Below are 11,065 nucleotides of genomic sequence, written 5' to 3' on the forward strand. Positions count from 1 at the left end.
GCTTGCGTGCAACTGGAACAGAGGAAATAAGATTACAGACTGGTTTGGGCCCAGAAGGAAACAAACCAGGTGATGTGATAGCTGCAGCAGGTGCTTTTGTAAAGGGTAAATAAACAGAAGTTGTCTCAGGTCCGGCACTTTTTCCGAGACCTAAAGGGTGAGAATGGAAGCCTATGAAAATGATTAAACAAGTGAATGACTATAACACATTTAGCACAATGCCTGTCATATGTGCAGAAAAAGATTATTCTAATTAAAAAGGAATTCAACGTTGTTTTGAGCATTGAATGAATATGAGAAGTTTGAAATATTGGACATGCCCACACCTTACTGAATATCTCTGGGGGTGGGTTTTAACATGCCCTCCAGATGATTCTGATGCAGCTAAAGTGGTCTAGAACTGGTTTTCAAACTTGGCAGCACCTGAGGAGCTTTAAAACTATTGGTCTCCCAGAGAGAGTCTGATTTAATTGATCTGGGTGCAGCTAGAGCATCAGGATTTTTAAAGACTCTCCCTGTTGATTCTAATGTTCAGCCAAAGCTCAGAACCACTGAGCTAGGAAAGCAGAAAATTTATAATTGCAAAGTAAGAAGGATTCAATTTTTTAAAATGGTCACACCTGCTTTGCACATGGAACAGTGTGTGGGCTCAGTTGGCCACACACTTTGTGTTCAGTCATGCAATCAGCCTTAACAAGTGACCGGAGATCCCAGGCTGGGCTAATGAACACAGTGGGAGAGCCCCAATTTGGGCAGCCTCTGGGCTGTGCCCCCTATTTAAACAGGCAATCACACTTTTCCAACACGCACTCTGGCTGCTAATTACACATCTTAGAAAAGTGACAGCTTCCGCAGGTGTAAGTAATTAGAATTTCTTTAACTCCATTTGAGACGCCTGCCATTCCCTACTTCCTACAAAGCAAATTGCTCATGATTACATATTTGGCTGGAAAACCATTTACAAATTTTTCCTTGTTAGGGGTTTAAAACAAAGGACATATGAAAAAGAAATCACAGTGAAAAATACTAGCCCTAGCTCACAAAATGCTTAAAATAGGAGAAGGAACAGCAGAATCTCTATCTTTCTCTCTGGATTTACAGGAGAACCCTAGAACCCAGAAAAAAAAAAAAAACCAATAGAATACTGAATGAATATTAATCAAATTCTAGGAAAGCATGTTAGCATTATTCAAAAGAAAACTGGTCACTGCTAAAATAAGGGGAGAAAAGTCACTAACCAGTCTTCTCCATACCCTGGTTCTGGTAAACAAATTTGAGCTTGAAGGGATATCAAAGTTAGGCACATCCCACTGCTGGAGTAGGAACAAACCATGGAGGCAGCTGGTGCAGAACTCTGGGAAGGTCATTGCTTCTGTGTTGCTTCTGAGTTCACAGCCAAGCATTTCATGATGAGCTGGGAGTTGCTGTTGGTCAGTAAAGGTGACAGTAAAAAGAGCTGACTTGCAGTAGGAAAGAGAGAGGATAAATTAACCACTGGCGCCTCCACATCTGTCTCTCACCACCTCTAACTGCAGCGATCTTCAAAGTCACAGCTACTGCTTCCTTTCTGCCTTCCAAATTTTGCACAAATCTCTCTTTTTTAGCCAATTGTAACCCAGAACCATATAGGGAAGAGAATCCTGGAAATCATTGTTCCAGCTTAGCCAAGTTGATACCGTAGCTATTATATGGTAGTCAATAACTAACATAGTTATTGCTATTGAAAAACCTCTCAAATCCACATGAGGATCTGGGTTAGAAGCCCCACAACATTTAATCTTTGTATAACCTGGCAAACCTCGTCATAACACCTGCTTCCTGAGATGAGACAAACACTGAGAAACTAACCTGGCTTCCAGTGCAGATTGCAGAGGCACAGTGGGCCCAGCAGGCTGTCTCCAAGGAAGGCAGCTACCTCGGTCCTAGAGGGCCAATGAGGGGTATTGGATGAGAGACGGGATTCGATATGAAGAAGCTCACAATTAGGGATGAATGTCTAGTAAGGGGTGGGGGTATCCCAATAAGTGGCATCAAGCCACAGGAACTATTCAGTCCAGGAGGGTCAACACTCAAGACTGGGGTAGGCAAGGAGTTCTCATTTGAGACCTGACCATGGCAGCAAGACCCAGTCACTAGGCAAAGATTTGGGGCCAGACTTCATTCTTAGAGAGGAACTGAGTTCTTGGGTAGGGTCAAAGGATGTACCTTTGGACAAAAATTAATGTCAAGGTTGAGAGAGGAGAAGAGAAGGAAACAAACCCTTAATTGGCACCACCTGTGATCCAGGCTCTTCAGATGCGGGCAGCACAGGCTACCCGGGGTCACCCCAGAAGGCACCAGGTCCCAGTCTACAATCCCAAGTGACAGAACTTGAAATATTACTGTAGCTAGCAGGTATTTCTGAACTACTAATTAGTGAGGATGACAAGAGTGAGCTAGCTAGGATGGGGGATTTGGACCATTTAATGCAATTGAATGAGATACGTGTAACGCAGCAGAATGTTTGCACACAGTAAGAACTCAATGAAGAATAGTTTAATCTTACATATTTCTTGATCCATCAAAAATGACTCAAAGACTATGGTCTGGGGAACTTGCCTGAATTTATAGATTAAGACAACAATGGACTTAGCTATAATATATCAGAATCCAATCCAGAGAAGAACTGTGAGTGGTTGCGAATGAAGGATTTGTTATAAGGATTAGACTTTATGTTTGCGGGAGTGAGTGGTGACATCGAGGCAAGGCAGTAATCTCTGAATCTGATGTTGAACCTAACATAGCTATAAGTCAGCCAAACTGGTAGTTGGAAAAGAAAGTCTGGTGTGAACAAGACAAAATACAAACTGGAACCTACACCTGTCTCTCGCCACCTCCAACCTTGATGCTGTGAGTGGCTTCCAGGGTGCCTTTCCTCATGGAGTTGCATAAGTACTTGGTCCAGAACAAGACAAGCTAGCAGATCAGCACAACACGTGTAGTGCTCACTGCTCCCTGTGCCCTGCTCCAACCTTCAGAGCATAAAAACATGTCTGCTGCTTTACTTCCGGCTTCCAAAAATGGCACAAAATTTCTCTGGTGGTCAGTGCTAACCTGGAACCACACAGGGAAGGGGATTCTGGACAGTGTAGTTCTGTAGTCTCAGCTTCGCTAAATTGTCACTATATACAATGTTGGGGAAGCCAAGGCAGGGGCGGGACACCCTATTTATTCTTAAATAGGTAAAGTGATAACAACATGACGTCATTTAAACCATACTGTAATGTTAATACTATTATCCCCATGTTAATGAAAACCAAGTCTTTGCCAGTGCGTCAGCCAGGTGTTGTTGCATTACAAACTACCCCCAAATTTAAAACGGTCGTCATTTAAAAATTTTCTTATGCATCTATGTGTCAGCTGGGGTTGGCTGGTCCTGCCTGAGGTTGGCTGGTCCTGGCTGGGGTTGGCTGGGCGTCTCTAAAGTGCAGGCTGGGCCTGGGTCTGGTCCCACGTCTCCCTTCTTCCTCCGACAAGAAGGATGAGAGTTAATTCCCACTGTACGTGCACATTTCAAGTCTTTGCTTGCATCATCTCTGCCAACGTACGTTCGACAAAATAAGTCATGTGGCTGAGCCCAAAGACAACCGGGCAGGAAAATACAATTCTCCAATGACATGGTGGGATGGGAAGGAGTGAATATTTCTGAAAAATAATCCAAACTATCACAGTCATTAAGTGGCAGTCTTGGCATTTCAATCCAATACTTTTGACTCCAAATCCCATTTTCTTTTCTTCTGTGGCAGTGTTTGAATAACCAAAAAACTTTCCAAGTAATAAAATGGAAGCAGTTGAAACATTAAGTCAGCCACCCTCATCTTGCTGGCCAGACATCAGATAACAATCCTGTGGGATTAATCTTTGCTATGTTTGCCTTTTGAGATGAGCAAGACTTTGGCCGTGTTTCTCATACTCAAATTCAGAACCACGGAACTCCAATAATGATAGGTTAATATTTCCAAAGTCTGTCAAAAATGCCCACATGAAGATATTTATTAGCTCTAATTATATAGAGAAATGGGGCTATGTGCTCATACAGTGCCATTAAAAGTGAGATGTAATGCCCATGGGAATCTTGACTACTCACCTTACTGCTGTGTCTGCTGGCACTTTGCGATGATTCATTTTGAGTGTTTTTATTCCCTGATACAGTTCAGCGTTATGCAACAGTTTGTTATCTAGACTGTTTCATATCAGGTCTGCTGTGATCTGTATGGCCATATCTGAAACTTTGAACTTTGGACCTTTAACAAGTCTGCGAAATATAGCTTATACAATTCCTAACGAAATGCGGCCTACTTATGACTTGTCCGTCTGGTTTGGCTAAGCACTCTCCACACCATGCTGTGTTAGAAGGGAAAAAATCAAGGTTGGACACGAAAGAGGACTTTCCACTTAGGATAGTATTGAGATTAGTATTAGTTACCCCCAAAGACGGGTAAGTAGTGTCATTAAATCAATAAACATGCTCCAAGAATACTTTGTCTATGAGAGATGGGCCTAATCTCTGTGCAAGGAAGAGTTTTCAAAAAATAGAATTATATTACAGAGAATCTTTAAGAACAGGATGGATTTTTTTAACCAATAAGTGACTCAAATGTATGTATTAGCAGTTAAATGATTGGAAACTTTGTTCTTTTTGCCAAACATACTCATCATGAATTTTAAGAAATTACTGCATGGACATAATGAGGCAGCAGGAGTACCTGACCTCGGCCAGATGGCTCTGGTTTTTCTCGCTTGCACATGTGTTCCTGCCCTGTCTGTGGGCTAAGTGGGTCAGGGCCTCGGGCAAAGAGGCCAGGGATAGTACTGGTCACCTCTCCGGGCCTTGGTCTCTCAAATTCTGTAAAGCAAAGATTTTGAAGAGATGATTTCGAAGGTGCCTCTCGGCTCTGTTCTGATGTGACTTTGAGCAGGTGAATAGCTCTTCTCCTCTCTGTTCTAGTTTCCTGGCTTGGCTGAAGGGGCAGCCTCCAGATGACTCCTGTGCTCTGGGCTGTAGGACTGGGAGGAGGATGAGAAGGAATGGAGGGGACAGAACGTTCTCAAGAGAATGATTGTGAACTAAGGCCCATATGGGAAGCCAGAGCCCCACTGAGCATGCCAGCTTGCTGAAGGGCATATGCAGCCAAAACCTCTCTGGACCCCTGTGTCCTCTTTCCCAAGAAGCAGCCTACTTGGTGTGAATGTCCGGGCAGCTAACATCTAAGGGACCTTCACTCCAAGGTCTGAGGCAAACAAAGCCCACTGGTTATTGGCCTTGGGGACTTCTCGAGATGTACCTAGCAGGGTTTTTGCATTCTAGAGCTGCACCATCCTACATGGGAGCCCCTAGCTACATGTGGCTTTTAAATTTACATTTTATTTAAGATTAAATAAATTAAGAAGTCGATTCCTCAGTCACACTACCACATTCAAGTATCCACGTAAAAAGTGGCTATGGCTTAAGGCTACCACATTAGATAGCTACAGTAAAGAATATTTTCATCATCACAGAAAGTTCTGTTGGACTTTCTGTTCTAGATTGTGGCACAGTGTTCAAATACTGTATGAATATAACACACCTCTCCCAATTTCTTTGTATATTACCTTTCTTTCTTGGCTTGCATTAAAATGTCCTAGTAATATATTCTTAGAGAGTGAAAAGGATGAGACATTTGATATCAGAGACCTGGGTTCAGGTCTCAGCTCCCCGCACCAAATTTAGGAGAGTTAGTCCGTTTCTGCAACAATAAGATAAGAATAATAAACCACCTCCACAGATTATGAAAATTAAATGAGATAATAAACATGGAGTTATTGGTAAGCCCTGTGCACTATACAAATGCCATCAAGTGATGCACAAAGAGAAAGGGAGGGGAGGTTGACATTATACTTCTGTCAAAAAAAGAGGTGGTTTGGGGAAATAGTACTGGTGGGTTTTCAGAAGGGACTCTAAAGGTAAAATAATGATGCTTTCTTTGGGGACAAGGCACTTACCTCCCGCTTCCCTCTCCTTAGTGAGTCTTCTTGAAAACTTAATAAGCCTGATAAGATGCCCAAAGTTTGGGTTTTATAATGCAAGGTCAAGGGCCCTTCCAACCTTTGAAATTATAGCCACGTACCATAGAAATTAGCTCAGACGTCTCTGGAGGTATACAGGAGACGATCCCAAGGCCCGCCCATTTGTCTCTCAGGAGATGAGAGAAGTTTGCATTGTTCCTTCTTTTACTTTACTGCACAAATTCTCATGAAATTCTGTCCGGACTCCACAGTCACTTTTGTCCTACCTTCAATGCACGTGAGTCTGTGGATGTTTACCCAATAATAAATTGTGTCCACTCTCTCTTTTTGTTGACAGAATTGTTTTATTTCCCCAATGGGATCAACGAATGGTTGGATTTCCCAGGTGGAATGAATGGAGGCGCCAAGGGGTAAGCACCCCCCGGAGGAGACAGGCTCACAGGGGAGGAAGGGCTGGATTTCTGGCAGGCATTTAGACCTAGGACAGAAGAGAGTAGCTGCTCTGGTTTCCAGGGCCCAACAGTGGCATAGCCCAGGAAGGGAGAGGGTTACCACAGGCTTATTCTGAGATCGCCCTGTGCTTGCAGGGCCTTATGCCTCTAGTGGGGCAGATTCTAAAAAATGTAACCTCCTATAAAAGCCCATGAAACAAAATTTCTGTTTCCAGTGCTCTAGGGCTCTGCCTAACATAAAATTTAAAATCATTGAGCTTCCAAGAACAACAAAAAAGTCTCTGCCCTTTCCTAGAAGAGGCTGGGAAGGAGCCCCTAGTCACACTGTGCATTAGTGGCCGAAGCTGGTGGCAGATTCTGGGTGCCTGTCTGCCTTTTGCAAAAGAGTGGTGGGTGATAACACAGACATGTAAGTATAGTGCTACACAGGGGCAGAACACACGGGGCGAGGGGTCCCCAAGGGCTGTAAGAACTCAGATGGCTGAGGGACAAACAAGGGAGGGAGTTGCCTCCTCCCACTGAAACTGGGGCTTACACTGGGTCCAAAAAGCAAGTCAGCTGACAAATTCAAAGATGAATTCAGTAAAAACAAACAAACAAACAAAAACAATAACTACATATATTCCCGTCAATATTCTTTCAAGTCTTTTGTTACATAATAGGACATTTGACAACTGCTTTGCATATGTTTATGCTTTTGGACAACTTTCATAACTTTTCATTATTTTCTGTTTAATTTCTTTATTTCCTGCCAGTATTCCTGGTTTCATATTGCTTATAATTACAAAATGTGGGGAAGATATTAATGTTGAATAAAAGGGGCTCGACTGGTACAAATTAAATGTTCAACAATAGAATTTCATTGTTTTGTCTCATAAGTAATGCATCCTCATTAGAGAAAAATCGCAAACCTCAAATTAAAGAAGACAAAGAATGAGAGCTCCTGTCACCCTAACTTCCCTGAGAACTCAGAAAATACTTGGTAATACCTTGGTGTATAACTTTCTAATTCTTTCTGTCTATCTGTCTGTCTGTCTGCCTGCCTGCCCGCCTCTCTCTCTCTCCACACACACACACACACACACACACACACGCGCGCGCGCGCGCACATGCAGAGGAACATGTGTACTTTTTTCCGACAAAAAAGAAATCATTTTGTACATGTTTGTTTGCAACTTACCACAGTTCACACAAACAATCCACCAGTTCTTGGACTTCTCCACTACTCTCTTAGTATTGTAAGTTGGATTGTTCCAATATTTTGTTATTATAAACAGAAATAATTGACAGAAATAAGTTAGACTAAAAAGGCAAGATAGAAAAAAAGTCTTGCAAAATTCTGAAAACAATGGATCTTTGGGCGACTGAGGCCCTCTCGCGGGCCACAGGTCCAGCACACACAGGACAAAATGGCCTGGATCCCAGTTCCCCGAGAGCTCCTCATCTAGCTGCTCACCCCACCCCCTTCCCGTTCCTTCCTCTTCCCTTGGTCCCAGGATTGGAGAGCCTCCCTTGCTACCTCCTCTTGGAGTCACTGTCCGCTTTGCAGGCCTCTCACCTCCAGACCCCAGTTAGAAGAAGGGAGCACTTCTGTCACCCCAGATGACCGAGAGAGCTAATGGCGCCTTCACACCCATCTCCCAACCAGTCCTAAGCTTCTGCTTGTCAGGGGCCAGGCAGTCCAGGCCCAGCTGGCATATAGGACAACCCAGGATACTGGCATCTGCTTCCTAAAAGCCTAACAATTCACCTGAGTGAAGAGTCCAGGGGAACTAAGCCCCTATGTCTACTGTCCTTGGTTCAAATCCCGGGTCTGCCACTTATTAGCTGTGTCAGTTTAGGAAATGGTTTAACCTTTCTGCGATTCAGTTTCTACCCCTGTAAAATGGAGACAATGATATTTTTTCACAGAGTTGCTATGAGGACTGAATGAAATAATGAATGTTAGCACTTAGCACAGCACCTGCTTCACAACCTCACTTTGTCTCCTACTAGTTTGAATTTGGGCACTTTAACCTGTCTCTGTCTAGTTTCTCCATCTACAAAATGAGGAGCATAACAGCACCTATCTCACAGGGCTGTCGAGAGGATAAATAAGTTAATGTAAACCAAGCAATTAGAACGGTATCTGGCATGTGGAAAGACCCTAGCAAGTGTCTGCTGCTACTATTAATTTACTGAATATTTGTTAAGTATCTACCATGTGCCAAGCATAGCGATAAAAGCTGGGAAAATAGTGCCTATTATCAATCAGTCTGCTTTCCACACACTACAAGGTGGCCAGAAAGTTCTACCATGCCCTGCCACCGCCCACCCTCCCACATGCACACCGATGGGGATCCCCCAGCTTAATTTCTGATTGGGGCCCAGCTGGGGCTCCCTTACCTCCATCACCTCATTCCCAAGTGGGGGAAACTGATTCCAAGGATGATGCCTGCTACACAGCTGGAGAGATTGTGCTGTAGTCGTGGCATCTCTGAGGAGATGCATTTGGCAGTCGGAGAGCACTCAGCGATGCCCCCACCGGTGTGTGGAGGTAATCAGCATCGAGACGCAGCTGATTTATTCACCAACCTGAGGTTGGAGAAGCATTTGAAAACACATCCCTATTTCAAACAAAAACCGAGAGATGCCTCATTTTTATTTCTGTTCCTCTCATGGCGATTTCATGTTTTCTGTCTTTTTGTCTCCAAGGAGCTATAGGCACCACCGACCTAGGATTATCAGTGTCCTTCTCTGTGCCCGCTCCCGATGCAATTCAGAGAAGGGCTCATCATCCTTGGTGCCACGACTTCTCTCAGATGACTCCAGCTTTGTGCGCTGCCCATTCTCTGACCCTTTTTGTACTCACTTTGTATGATACTTTGATATCCTTAAACATAATATTATATGTGTTCTTATATGAGATGTGTGTATGTGTGTATGTGTGTTTGTGTGTATGAGAGATGCAGACATAGAGACTTGTGGAGGGAAGAAGGGAGAGAGAGAGGGAGGGAGAGAGAGAGCCAAGGACATGGGCCAGACTATAAGAATATTTACTTGCCTTCTGACTAAGGTCCCTATAATCTTTTTTAGGACAGAATAAGTTCTTGTGCATTTTGAGGGGTAGCAGGGGGCAGGAAACAGTAACTTGAACGATACTTTCTCAGTGAATATTGTCAACAGGCAGCACGAAACAGAGCACCGTCCTGCCTCAAAAAATAGTAAAATCAGAGAAGATGGGACTGTGACTAGGATAGGAATGGGTCAGTGGGTGAGCAGATGGTCAATGACTGGGTTGGAGAGATATCTCCCCAATAACCCTGCTGCTCACAGGTGAGCCAGAGGCCTCAGCACTCTGCATACACTTCATGGTTCCTTGGAGCACCCGTGTGCTGTGTGAGGTGTCACTGCCATGCCGGGCTTTGTGGGCACAAAGTAGATCTTCAGTGTTAACAGTGCTGGGTCAGGGTGGGGAGCAGCAGGTTGGGGTCAAGGGAAGCTCTGGAAATTTGGAGGGGGCAGGGTGATAAAGAGGAGCTTCTACATTCCCAGTGTAGAGAGAGAGAAAAAAATTGTATTTCGATAGAAAAATATGCTTCATCTAGAATAGGGGTCCCCAATCCCTGGGCCGTGGACAGTTACTGGCCTGTGGTGAGCGGCAAGAGAGTGAGTGAAGCTTCATCTGTATCTGCAGCCGCTCCCCAGCACTAGCATCTCCACCTCAGCTCCCCAGTGCTAGCATCATCGCCTCAGCTCCGCCTCAGATCATCAGGCATTAGATTCTCATAGGAGCACCAACCAGTCCCTGGTTGGGGACCACTGATCTAGAGGACTGATCTAGGTTATCTGATTCTAGCCTCTCATTGACTTTAAGCTATTTTGCAACTCTGTCCTTGTGGGCGACTGACAGCAATGCAAGCTCGTTCTGGTCTGTAGGCGTGTACTTTCTGTACTTTCAGTAAAGGTTCAATTGTCTGCCCGCCCACCCTGTGAAAAGGTGGAGTTTGCCTCATTTACATATTCATTTCAATATTCTTATCTATAAATGTATCTGTTCTTTGGATTCTCCTGAATAACGCCTCCTGGACTCTCCTCATGAGTTCAATAAAATGCTTCCCTCCTGAGTAAAATGAGATCTTTAACATGTGCTCATTTTCATATCTGAGAGTCATGATTTTACCAGTTTCATGAGAATTAACTTTTAACCATTTTTGCAAGGTTGAGAGGGGCAGCTGGAAGGTGAAGCGGGGGAGGGGGATGGGCTACCTGGACCTCCCTGGGTATGGAGGGAAGTCGATGGTGGAGCCAAAGCACCAGGTGTGTGTGGACAGACAGTAAGGAGAAGGGCAGAGTTGGGGTAGGAGGTTCACCTAGGGGAATAGGCAACAAGTGAGAAGACTTGGGGAGTACTCCTGGGAGTCTAGAGGGGGCTGGGCTGAATGTCTGGGGCCCCCTGGGAACCGGAAGCCCTGTGCTGAGGGGAGGAGAGTCCCCTAGCATGGCACCTATTCTCTGGGGAAACTTTCTTATCCTCAAGTTTCTCATTGGCAAAATCAAAGATCTTGGTGCTTTCTGAGCATCCCTGC

The 11,065-nt window shown here is 44.4% G+C and overlaps 1 long non-coding RNA gene across 1 annotated transcript; it reads right to left on the reverse strand.

Annotated features, from left to right (window-relative positions):
• Positions 1-6,282: 6,282 nt before the first annotated feature.
• On the reverse strand, positions 6,283-8,374 carry LOC120582050 (uncharacterized). The gene is made up of 3 exons (XR_005647444.1): positions 8,248-8,374; positions 7,678-7,726; positions 6,283-6,523 (listed from the first exon to the last, which is right to left on the reverse strand). It is a non-coding gene; the product is annotated as an uncharacterized LOC120582050 (long non-coding RNA).
• Positions 8,375-11,065: the final 2,691 nt, after the last annotated feature.

Source organism: Pteropus medius, unplaced genomic scaffold, assembly GCF_902729225.1.
Source record: "Pteropus medius unplaced genomic scaffold, Ma_sr-lr_union100, whole genome shotgun sequence".
In the NCBI taxonomy this organism is placed as follows: domain Eukaryota; kingdom Metazoa; phylum Chordata; class Mammalia; order Chiroptera; family Pteropodidae; genus Pteropus; species Pteropus medius.